General features: G+C 42.2%; 1 protein-coding gene across 3 annotated transcripts in view; it reads right to left on the bottom strand.

Moving 5' to 3' along the window:
- The window catches only part of LOC147727940 (stimulated by retinoic acid gene 6 protein-like), a 665438-nt gene that overhangs the window by 244369 nt on the left and 407858 nt on the right, over positions 1-13211 (bottom strand). The window lies entirely within an intron of this gene.

The raw sequence follows: 13211 nt of genomic DNA on the forward strand, positions 1-13211 counted from the left end.
GCAGAGAGACATACCAAGTTAGTCTTTCTTATAGTACAGTGTTTGAAAGTCTGAAGATGTTGTCTAGTTGAAGAAAAAACTGAGGTATAAAGTAGTATTAAACAATGAAAGTAAACTGGAGAAAGGGACACACCAGTAAAGTAGCCCACGAGAATGCAACAGGAATGCCAAAAATACATAGGCCTGATTTACAGATCAGAGTATGATATTTACACCTTCAGGGCGACAGAGTAAAATACTCCAGTGCCCTTACTGATATCCGTACTGTTAATTTTGAGATGTCTGCTTGCCCAACAGACATCTAAAGTGATTGACAAGCACACCTGTCATGGCTGTTTCCATCAATGAATTAAAGGTTTGATGGATGGCCTTGTCAAACGTGACTATAGTTCTTCAAACTTATAACTTGTTTATATTTTTTCACAAAGAAAATTCCAAAGTGGGATTTTGTTTCTGAAAAAACAAAAACTTATGACCCTCAAACCATGGTGTTGGGGTAATTTAAAAGTTTTTGCTGTGCCTTACCCCCAGCTTTTTGTTCACGGTGGTAAGAGATAGTAAAAACTGTCCATTCAACAGCCTACCCTAAATTCGGTAGGGGGGGTCGAATGACCAAACCTCCAAAGGCTATTACTCTGTTGGGTCGTAGGAGGTGTATCACAGTGACTGAGTTGGAGTAGGCTCTGTCACTTACATACTTAAGGTCCATTCATCTGTAAATCAGGTGGCAAGAACTTCAGTTTGCCAGAAAGTGTACTCGTCACCGTTGCAACAGAGTTCCCTCTGCAGTAAACTCTAAATAAGCCACACTGTATGAATGAAATCCATTCAGTAGAGGTATTTATTTAGTTATTTTTTATTGTTTGTAGAGCTTCTGGACCTTTTTGTATGGTTACTGAGCAATTGATAGGTATTTTATGACATTATTGGTGATATTAACTAAGTTACAAAGCCTTAATCACTGGTACTATGGTGCTGATGCTGATTGTGGTACTATCACTTGCACATGCTGTATTGGCTTCGAAGGTGACGGAGCTACTGAGTTACCTAGAGCTGCACTGGCTGTATTGGCAAAGAATGTGATTGAACTATCCAGGGTTGCTCTGTTGGTACTCTTCTCTTGCTTTTGTTGACTCAGTGGAAGAACTAGTCATACTAACTATGAGCATGATATAGACAGTACAAATCCAGAGGTTCTCAAGCTAAAATAAAACACAAGGTCAAATTGTCACCAAACCCCCAAGACGGCTTTTTGAATATTGATTCCAAAATATTGTTTGTGGTCAGAATAACTTGACTGCAAAAATATAGTGGGACAGAATATCGCAGGTAAGCATATCATATTTTTCTTATAAATAATAACGATGTTAAAACAAATTATAGCATACTAAAAGATCAAGGGACTTTATGTAGTTTTCTTTAATCTTATAATTTGACCCTAGTTGTGAATTTTTTGTTTTGATGTTTTTTTTGTGATTTGTGGGTTTTGAGGGGTTAGGTGTGTAGAGTTTTAGATTTAAATAATATTGATTAAATTATGATTTTTGTTTAATCATTTTAAATGTTCTTAGGGATTTCTTTTTTTATTTTTATTTGTTTAATTAATTAATTTATTTATTTATATAGTTTTCTATAGCACGAACTAGACCCATGGGTATCAGAGCGCTTTACAACAATGGCATAGGATAAAACAGCCACGTATATAACAAGCAATGAGATTGCGCACAATAGTTGGTGATATTTCCAGCATAGTCTGTAGGAAGATAATAATAAAGAAAAGACCGCTACTAAATTACAAGACACGAATAGTATTGTTCTGAGGTAGAGCTGATTGATTACTGTTCTCTCCTGGTTTGTCTTTTGACTTCCACTATTCTTCATATATCTCATTTTATTATCTTAAGACCGTCACGGCTAAGTCACAGAAGGTGAATTGCCTGCCTATGGGAGGAATTTGCTCATGAGGAAGGTCTTAACTTCCTTCTTAAATGATGCAGTGTTCGAAATTTTTCGAATGCTCACAGGCAGAGAGTTCCAGATTCTAGGGGCCGCGCCCGAGAACGCTCTCTCATGAGTTTTTTTCTTCCTGAAGATAGGTGGTCTCAGCAGTAGCAAATTGGCACTCCGGGCTGGTCTGTTTCTTCCTGAAATTTCTATTTTCTGGGCAAGATATCTGGGTGTGTTGTGATGAATCGCTTTGTGGGCGATACATGCCATTTTTAGTTGTATTCTAGCTTCAAAGGGTAGCCAGTTTAGCGCCTTCAGGTGAGGGGTGATCTGGTCAAATTTCCTCGTTCCTGTGATAAGTCTTGCCGCTGCATTGAGACAAGCTTTTAGGGGGGCTATGGAAAGTTTTGGAAGGCCTGCTAGCGTTGTACATCCATATTCAATTCTTGAAATAACTAGCACAGCTAGTTTTAGGTCCTTCTTCGATAAAAATGGCTTTAATTTTCTTAAATAGTTTAGATGAAAGCGTGCGTTTTTTGCGATTACTCTAATGTGGGTTTTCATATCGAGGTGTTCATCCAGAGTGATTCCGAGAGATTTCGCAGACTCAACTAGAGTCGGGGGGCAGTTTAGTGCTGTGATCATCTTCGACCATTCTTTCACTTCTGTTTGATTCTTTTGTGGATTCTTTAATGGATTTCTTTATTGGCAGGTTAAAACACAATTCAGTGTATAGTGCAGTATCATTAAAAAGAAATCTCTGGGCAACAAGTATATGCATACAGCTGTAGCAGGTATCTGCCTATCAATAATGTAAGTCAGCATATAACAAATATCAGGAGCAGTGAAAAAGGCAATCAAGGATATCTGCTAGTGAACGGTTTGGGAATATCACTCAAAAAGGCAATCGAGGATATCTGCCATCGAACAGTTTGGGAATATCACTATATTCCCCACCAAAGTACACATACATATTGCATGCTATAACCAATTAAAGTCTTAAGGTTTCTTTTAATAAAGTGTGCTATTATTTAATTTTATATATTTTGAATTGAATTGATTGTTTAACAGGATGTGGGATTTTCTTGGAGGATTTTGTTGTTGGTGTATTTAAAAATTATTCTAAATAATATAAAATTGTTAATTTAGAAGTGTAATTAATTTTCATTTAACTTATTTAATTTGTTGAGATTAAATTATTTATAATTGTGAAAAAATAAAATGTGGGGGTTGTTACTTGATTTTCTAATAATGCATTTTTTTAAACAAGTTGTGGAGGGATTTATTTTTTGAGTGATATTGTAATTATTTTTAAATGGTACATGAACCCAAATGTTGATGTTAGACAACATGTTTGTAAAACATTTAAGGCTAGTTTTAAAACTTAGTTGCAAATATAATAATATTATGCTACAGATTGTATTGAGTATTTAGTCAGACACATAGTCAGACACATAGGTACAGCATAAGTCATGTGCTACATTTGTAAAATATAATATTTCAAATACAGGTATTCTATTTAAAAAAATGGATTACAGTTTGAATAGTTAATCTGATCCCACTGATATGTGTATTTTTCCCAGTGTTTACAGAATTGGAGTAAGAATAGTAAATCTAATCCTCTCATGCCCGCCTAATATAAGTATATTACCCAATGTATGTGGGAATGGAATTAGTCTAGTAAATCTGAACCCCTCAATATCTATTTACCTGAAAGTTTGTTGGTTGAAGAGAATAGGAAATGCTGCAATAAATCAGAACCCACCCAAATGTATGCAATTTCTTCAGGGCCTGATTGATTGGAGGTAGACTACTAAATCTAAACCAACAATCTATGAGCTTTCTACAATGTTTGCAGGATTGGCATTAGAATAGTAAATATGACCATCACACTTTACATGCCCTTTCTTTCTGTGATTTTAGTTAGAGTTTAAATCTGACCAACCTGATATATGCTCTTTGCCCAGTGTTTGAGGATTGAATTTAGAAGAGTAAGGTCCTGATTTAGATCTCGGCGGCCGTTTTACTCCATCACAAAGGGGATGGATATCCCATTCACCAAATTGAAAATCTCCTAGGATATAAAGGGATTTATATTTTAGCAGACAGGATATCCGTAACTCATCCTACGAGATGTAAATCAGGCCCCAAGCCTGTCTGTCCTTATATCTGCACTTTCCACATTAATTTTACATGATAAAATCTGACCGCTCTCTATGTGTATTTTCCCAATGCTTGTTACATTGGAAACAGAATATTAAAGCTGATCCTTTAAATATATGCACCTTGCACAATGTTTGTTGGATTACATTTAGAATAGTATATATACACATAATATATACTATACCATTCCATATATATACCATATATACACATTGGAGTTAGATTAGTAACTCTGACACAACCCACTGCCCAATATATATATAATTTCCTAAATATTTTTTGTTTTGGAGTCAGAAATGTAAATCTGACCCACACAATATAGGCATTTACCCCAATGCATGTGGAAATTGAGTTAGAATACTAAATATGTACCCTCACCCCATGTATGCACTTTTCCCAATATTTGTTGGATTGGAATAAGACTATAAAATCTGCTTTCCACTATATATATGCAGTTTACGCAATGTTTGATGAAATTAAGTTAGAAGAGTAAACACCCTATATATGCCACCCTATACATGCAGTTCCTCAAACTTTTTTGGGGTTTAAATTTGTTTTATCGTTTTACTGCAAAATACAAGACAAACACGCATATCGATATATAGGCCAGTCTCAAATAGAAGTAATAGAAAATGAAACAATACAAAATGAGCACCCAACTGATCACTTCCATCCCCCCTACCCTGGACTCACTTTAGAAACAATGGTAACTGGGAGGACGTTGTTCTTAGCAATCAAAGGATGCCTCTGACAGGCACTCTCTAAGTGGTGGATAGATTATGTGGCATGGGAGTCTCTCATGAGCGGTCTCTTATGGAGTTGAAAGAGGACTCTCAAACATTTGGGGCAGGTCAGCTTAGTAAAGTCCTGAGAGAGAAGGGAGATTAATGAGTCCCATGGCTCCTGATAGGTATCAGGGTGGACTTCTGCTACCAGGGTCAGTATTTCCATGATTAGAATGAGCAAGAATTTGTGCAACTAGGTGTGCGTAGGAGCGTTCCCTAAGCTCCAAAGGGAAATAATGGCCTGCAGGGCTGCCCCTATGGCTAGACCTATATGATGCCCCTGCTTAGATTTAAGTGGGTGGGCTAAGGCATTGGGAAGGCCCAGCATAATATGTGTATGGAGATGTGGTAGCTGAGTTCCATGTGTGTATCAATGTCCGTCAACACTTCCTCCCAGTAGCAGACCAATTTGGGGCAGAACCATAGGAGGTGTAAGTGGGTCCCAGTGGCCCAACATCACAACTAACAAATTGTGCAGCGAGGCCGGTCGCCCTGATGCAGTCTGGCTGGTGTGAGATACCAGTATGCGGTTATTTTTATGTCTGTTTCTGTGTTAGCTGCATTACATGCTCTGTCGCGCGCGCAGTAATACATTTCCTCCCATTCCCTATATGTGAGGGGTACCCCAACTCTCTTTCCCAGTGCAATTGTGACATTGATTTGTGTCCTACAGTGTATGGGTAAGGAGGACATACATTTTGGAAATGAAAACGCTTGGCACCTTACTTTGTAATCAGCCATATCTTGAAGGATGGCAAGCTTTTCTGCACACCAGGTCTCACCGTTGGTTCCAGGACCCCATGGTGGTTCCGAAGATAATGGAGGTTTTCTGTCGATGGGAGGCCATAGTCCATTTTCAGTTGGTCAAATGGGATAAGCTAGTTGTAGTCAAATTAGTGCTTTATTGAGTTTCGCCAGCCTGCTGCCAGCCAGCAAAAGCCATGAGACGTAGGCCCAGAGAGAAGTCTAGGTTGCCCAAAACTGGTGTAATTGGGGAGGGTAGTGTAGTGTGGCGTATAGCTATGGAATACCAGGGACAAGGGTGGCTCTAGTTACAAGTGATGAGTAGAGACCCCAGGCGTTATACTTACGTGGGATCTAGGCTTGCTCCCACACATGTGTTCTTGCGACCGCCTGATTCAGTAAAACACGAGTGCAGCTCTGACTCACCCGTTTTACCAAAAATCGAAGTTGCACTGCTTGGTAGTATCACAGTGGGTTCAGGATCCTCGGGCCCCCATCTAAGACCATGCGGCATACTAGAGCCCAAAGCATTCATTGACGTTTACCGTTCCATACAAAATGAATGAGCTTCCCCTGCAGCTGCTTCAGCATTGCTGGGGGCAAGAGTAGGAGGGTCTGAAATAAGTATAGAGCTCTCGGGAGTACAGTCATTTTCAGGGCCACTGTGTGGTCAAACCAGGAGCAGCTGAAGTTCTTCCATCAGGGAGGTCCGATCTAGTCTGGTGTGGTAGGGTGCGATAATTGAGCACCACTGTATTGTAGAGTGTTTTAGCTAACTGAACCCCGAAGGTGTGGATAGAGTATAAGGGTCCCAGGTCAGCGGGTACTGATTCACCAGCCTTTTTTGGAGGGGCAGTGGAAGATTAAGATTGGGAGCCTGGGACTTCTGCAGGTTATCCTTGAAGCAAAAGGTTTAGCCAAAAGGTGGAGCTCATCTAGGAAGACAGGAAGGGATTGCAGAGGGTTATCGGGCCCCACCAGGACATCATCAGAATAGAGGCTGATAGTGTGGGAGTCACCACTGAATTGAATCTCTGTGATGCGTGGGTCATCCCACATGTGCTGGACCATTGGTTCCATGTAGAGTTCAGACAACAAGGAGGATAGTGGATAGCCCTGCCGTGCCATCTGGGTATGGTGAATGGTTCCGAGCGAACATCATTGACCCTCACTGAGGCTTGTGGGGTCCCGTATCCACTCAAAACTCATCCCTTTAATCTGTCCCAAACCCAAAGTGATACAGGATTAGAGCTATATAGGGCTAGTGGACCCTATCAAATGCTTTCTCTGTGTCGATGGTCAGCAGCATATTCTCCGGCTGAGAGCGCCTAGCCATGACAATGAGATGCTGGATCCCATAGTATTTTCTCCACATTCTCTATGGGGGCTAAATCCTATCTGACCTGGGTCAATCACGGTTGGCATTATGGAGCTGAGTCAGACCGCCAGAATACCTGTAAAGAGCTTAGAGTCCACATTGATCAAAGAGATAGGGCGGTATGAACCACACTGAAGGTTGTCCATCCCCAGTTTAGCAATCACTGTGCTTGAAAGCTCTAGCATTGACTGGGAAAGTGACCCTGTATCTGCAAAGGAGTTGTACAACCTAGTAAGAAGCAGTGCAATGGTTAGACAGAAGGTTTTTACAGAATAGAGGGGAGTCGCAGCAAAGCGTATTCCGCTCTGTCCCAGTCCAGTCATCTAACTGCCCTTGCATGGACAGTTGCCTCCATATTCTGGAGGGGCCCTATTCGCTTATGTAGGGACTCCAGTTCCTTGACTCGTGCTTCAAATTCTGCCCTTTTTCTATTAGTAATTTGTTCTTGGATAAAGACATATTGATAATTTCCCCTCTCATCAAAGTTTGTAATGTCCTTCAAAGAGGGACTATATATATGGCTCCTGTCTTGTTAGCCCATAAAAAGTCTGCCACCATGTCCATCAGTCAGTATTGTGTTCTGATTGCGAAGAAGACCGTCTGTCCCTCATGCGCCATGGTCCTCTGGGAGGGGAAAAGGGTCCGACACTTAATGTAAGAGCCCGAGGAGTTTGGTCTGAGAGTGCCATAGGCTTAGTGGAAATCTCCTGTACTCATGTCATCACAGACACTATGGCTAAGAAATGGTCGATTCTAGCATAGGAACTATGAACCAGGGAGTAAATGAAGTTCCTAACCGTTGGGTGCATTGATCTCCACATGTCATTAAGCCCCGCCTCTTGTAGCTATTTCCGTCATCTAGTAGAATCTCTGCCCTGACCTGACCTTCATCACCAGATTGAGGTGTCCCCTAGGAGGATAGCTTGGTCTGGCGACTCAAGGGTTTTCAGGGCCTCAGTGGTAGCTTAGATGGATGCTATGGTGATGGGGAGCCCCCAATGCAGATGAGCATAACTAGTAGTCTTTACCTGGTGTCAGCCACTTTATCCCCTATAAACTCTCGAAAGGAGTAGGAGAAAAGTATAGCGATCTCATTCTTTTTGATATGGCCAGACAAAAAGTAGGGATGTTGGGAATTCATCCTGTGCTAATCCCGGGCCATCAGGTGGATTTTCTGAAGTAGGCATAGCTTCCCTCCCGAGCGCTCAAACCATGAGAGCACAGTCTTTCTTTTAACAGGGCTGTTCAAATTCTGCATGTTGAGGCAGACTATCTTAAAAGATGTATTGGCTTGTGTCCAAGGTGTCAAGAATGCTAAGCGTCAGGCTGACAGGAGTGAGGAGGAACCAGAGGTGGCCCCCTTGTGTAATGCCAGGCTGTGTGTGCCCCAGGCCTTTAAGATACCCAGTGGGAGTGTAGCAAAAGAAAGCACAATCCCATTCCCCCCGAAAGAGCACAAAACAATTAGAACAACATAGATGTCCAAGAAACCATGGAATAAGAGTCAGGTGTCTGGAAGCAGCATCTGGAGAGGAGGGTGTGCTCTCTCACATCTGGATAGGTCTCCGAGTTCTAGGATTCTGCTGTCCCATTCTGACACATGAGGTGGTAGACCAGGGGCCCACCAGGGTCAGCTGGTTTCTCTTTCCTGCCTGGCCAGCTCCTAGATCAATTTTTCTCAGCAGGTTTGGAGTCTCAGGTGAGTCTGTCAAGCACTGCTTACTGTTCCTGAGCCATGTTTGCCAGGGTCCGGGCAAAGGCCTGACATGGTTTTGTGATGTTCCGCCATTGCCAGTATTTGCTCCAGAGGGTGCTCAGTGTTTTTAGGTGAGACATTGGCTGTATGGTTGGGGAACTTTAGAATTTGCCAAACCTGCTCCAGGGTCCTGATTTTATGTAGTGTGCCCTCTCAGTAAAAGATGATCCAGAACAAGTGGCCCCAGATATACTCTATGCTGTTACCTGTGAAGAACTCAGTGATCGGGCTGAAGCTCCTGACTTTCTGTAGGGTGGCTGCTGCAAGACCCTGGTATAGCACCAATTTGTGTCCCCTGAGTAGGCCTAGGTGGATATCCCATGCAGTCCACATGATGCACTCTTTGAGCTGACAGTCGTGTACACAGGTGTGGATGTCCAGCGATCTTCCTCTTTCTCTGCTCGCTCAGCCCACCCTGTGTGTGCAGTCCAGCGGGATGGGAGTTGCGTCTTCCTCCTCGAGAATTTGGCAAAAGGACTTTAGACATATCCTACTATGTCTGGCCTCTACACTCCAGATGACATCCCTCAAATGAAAATATTGTTGCAGCAGGAGCAATTCTCCAGGACTTATGTGTGGGTTTTGAGGGCTGTCTGCTGGTTGTAGAGTTGGAGGTTTTTCTTACTGTAGAGTTTCCAGCTCATCCCCTTGTGTGGTGAAGTTGTTCTCTAACGTGGAGACCCAGTCCCTATGACTTCCAGTTCCTGTGTCACCTACTGTAGGTCAAGGGAGAGCTTGCGCTTAATACTGTGGAGTTCCTCCCTCATGGAGGAGAACATTGACTACACAAAGCTTCTCGTGATGGGTGCCTCAGTGTCGCTGTCATCACTGGGAACATAACCCTGATGGGCCATAGGGGTGCCGTCTGCCGTTGATGTGTCTCCTGTACGAGTGAGCATATTTATGAGGATGCAGTCCTTCTTCCCCCATGCTGCCGCCATCACAAGATTCTTCAGTGACAGCAGATTTGACTCAACTCTCACCGGCACCAGGCCTCGCATGTTGGTAGTAAGTTGTTTGAGGGGCCCCAGAACGGGTCGACTAAACCCTCAGAGTAGACACTCTGGAAGGCCACTGTGTACGTGGTGTTGCGATCTCGGGGCTCCAGGGAAGGTGCAGCTGTGCGCTGGAGTGGGACTGATTTTACCATGCCACATGACTCCAGTAAACCAGGCAGGCAGGCCAGGGACGTGCAAAGGATGGCCAGGTTCCATGCTCTGCTTTGCTGTATGCTCAAGGGACGGCATGGCAGACTCTGGGGTGATGCACATGGTCACAGAGGTGTGGGTTCAGAAGTTGATGGCAGGGCCCAGTTTATTCCACCCGCCGAGGCCTAAAGCTAGCGAAGGAAACTCCAGCAGCACCCATGGCTGCCTTAAAGAGTTCAAGCGGGGCCCATTCTGGTGGGTGAAAATTCCACAACCCTCACCTGGCTCAGTCGAAGTGGGTCTCAGTCTAGCACAGATGGAAGCATGTTATCCTGTTCAAGGCCCACTGAGGCCCCTCCAGCCCCCTCACTCAATCTTAGATAAACACAGGGCGGTGTAGCAGCAGGCTGGATTGTGGGCCCCATGGTAATGCTGCAATGGGGGACCTGCCCGGTAATCGGCTATTATGATGAGTGCAGAAATCCTCCACACAGCCCTCATTCTGCTCATGCCAAATGCGCCACATCTCTTCTCATGGCGGCTGCCATTTTGAGAAAGTTGCAAACAAGTGCTCCCTCCACTGTCTGGTCTGATGCTGCATCTCAGGGTAAGATCAACCACCAGACTCACCTGGCGTCTTGCGCTGTGTTCTCCACCCCGACCGCACACCTATAGGTCATAGGGACCCCAGTGTTAGGTGCTGTTCATGGCCTGTTGGCAGAGGAAAGATGATGCATTCTTCGCCGCCACCATCTTGGCCACGACATTCCTCCAACTTTTGTTGTATTGAATTCCCCAATGTTTGTGGTACTGTAGTTAGAATAGTAAATTTGAACCTCCAAAATGTGTGCGGTTCCCAATTTTTCTTGGATTGGGTGTAGAATAGTAAATATGAGCCCCACAAAATATATATGTCTTTTGCCCAAAGTGTGTGGGATATGAGTTAGAGTAGCAAACCTGACACCCTTCGTTTACATTTTTCCCTGTGTTTGTGGCATTGGAGTTAAAATAGTAAATCTGTCCCCTTTGAAACATGCACTTCTCACGATGTTTTCGGCATTGGTCATGAAATGCTAAGGGTAAATTTATCAATGATATGTGTTGCCCTTGATGTTTCTTTTTATGAAGAATGAATGAATAAAGGATCTTTTTATTGACTTCGGCTGAAAGCGTCTTAACCCCTTCGATGCTGATGACGAGCTCAGCTTGTCATCACCCACGGGTGGCGTGTGCTGATGACGAGCTGAGCTCGTCATGTAACGCGGTATTTTAAAAATTGCCGCGCAGCGCAAAAATCGCTGCAGCAGCGATGCTGTTAAAACATTAATGTCATATCTTATCGTTACCTCTGTTTGATTGTATGATTTAAAATTCTGGATTGCTCGACAGCTAATCCAAGCAGGTAGGCAATAATTGTATGTGATTTATGTAAGGGTATTTACTGGTGTCGCAGTGCCTCTGGCCCTAGCAGTCCTCATCTTGGTTTAAGGGTTTTTTGGGTGCATACTTGGCTGACTTAATGCATTCAATATGCTTGCACAATGACCTTCTTCAAAAAGCCTTTCATAAGTACACAAAACTAAAATACTTTTACATTGACTGCATTGTAATAGTAATCTGCTTTTCATTCCTATTTTACCATCATTTTATTTTCACATTACAGCCATTGTACAGTCATTTGCAACATTGTTGCTCAGCTGAAGGTGTAATTTAATCTATTGTAAGTGTGTTTGGTTGGGAATTAAGGTATTAGTAAATATATGTTAGCAGTTCATTAGTGTGTGCTTGGTATTTTCGTGGACCCCGAACATGGGGTTGAGGAATTATTATATAATTACAGGGTTAAGTGTTGAAGTTTTATAGTGCACCACAGTTTTTTGTGTAAATATTGTGATTTTTAGAATGTTTTGGGGTTGCGGTCAAAATATATCATGCTTTCCATTTCAGGTCAGGAAGAGTGATCATAAACAATGCTTTTTAAGAGTTGTGTCTATTTCTTTTTTTTTTCTTTTTAAAAGATAAATTGTAGAATCTTATCATTTATAACTTTTTCTAATGTTTTCTTATTTTGGGGTTTGCTAGCCCTCTATTTTCTAATTTAGTATTGGGGTTTTTAAGGCCTTTTTAGGGGTTTTTTAAGGCTTTTGATGAATTTGATATGGAACCTTCACTTAGATATTATTTTGAAGAATTGTATTTTGCATTTTTGGGGAAATCATAGTTTAGATTTTCTGTGGTGCTTCTGGACTTTTACTATTGAATTTGCGACAGCTACAGAACTGATTGTTTATTTTAATTATTTTCTTTTGGAATACTGTCATTAGTGTTAATCAGAAAATAACTTGATTTGTTTTATATTTAATGTTGCTTGTATAAGGCAAAAATGTTTACATTTATGTGTGATGTATACATGGTGTATCAATGTATATAACCTTTCAAATTAATATTACATTTATTATGTTGTTTTTGAAACATAGTTATTGTTGTGGTAAATGAAATAACGTAAAAGTATTAATTATTTGGTATTCTTTGTGTATGTAGTATTATGGGCTATATTTTCTGAGTTAATTTATTTGCTAGTCTTTTATCTAGTACAATATCCTTTAGATCCCAAAATAACGCCAGCTGCTCTTGACATTAAGCGATATCCTGCACCCATGCGGTCACACAGGAGATCCTAGGCAATCCCCATCGAATGGCCAGTCTGTGCTTCCCGAGCAGTAGCATCATGGATACCAAGCAGCGTTTCACTGGTGGGATGTCCTCCACATAACCCAACAGTGCCACAAGCGGGATGGATTTAGCGACACCTCAGTGACAGCTTGGATAGTGTCATATACCTCCTTCCAATATTCAGCAATGGGTTGGCAGCTCCACGCAACATGCAGGAAAGCAGCTGCCTCCCGTTTACACTTCCAGCAGCAGGAATCGGGCCAAAGTCCTAGTTTGTGCAACTGCAGAGAGGTATGATACATTCTATATATGAATTTAAAATGGATAAGTCTCATCTTTTATTCGGGGATAGATGCTGCAACTGTGAGCCACAGAACAGCCATTGTTTGTCTGTGGGCAGGTCGTCTAGATCTATCCTCCATTGTGTTAGTGCCTTAGGACCTTCCCAAGGGGTGTGCGTTTGAGTGAGACTGTAATGTCTAGTAATTAATTTACGAGATGAGGGCCTGGTTAATAAATGTTCTAGAGCCTCATTACATCTGAGGGGCTGGAAAAGTTGAGTGTGTAGCCCTACAGGTGGCTCTGAGCTTGAAATACAGGAATAAATGTAAGAGCGG

The sequence above is a fragment of the Lissotriton vulgaris genome, chromosome 3_1 (assembly GCF_964263255.1).
Source record: "Lissotriton vulgaris chromosome 3_1, aLisVul1.2, whole genome shotgun sequence".
Lineage (NCBI taxonomy): Eukaryota > Metazoa > Chordata > Amphibia > Caudata > Salamandridae > Lissotriton > Lissotriton vulgaris.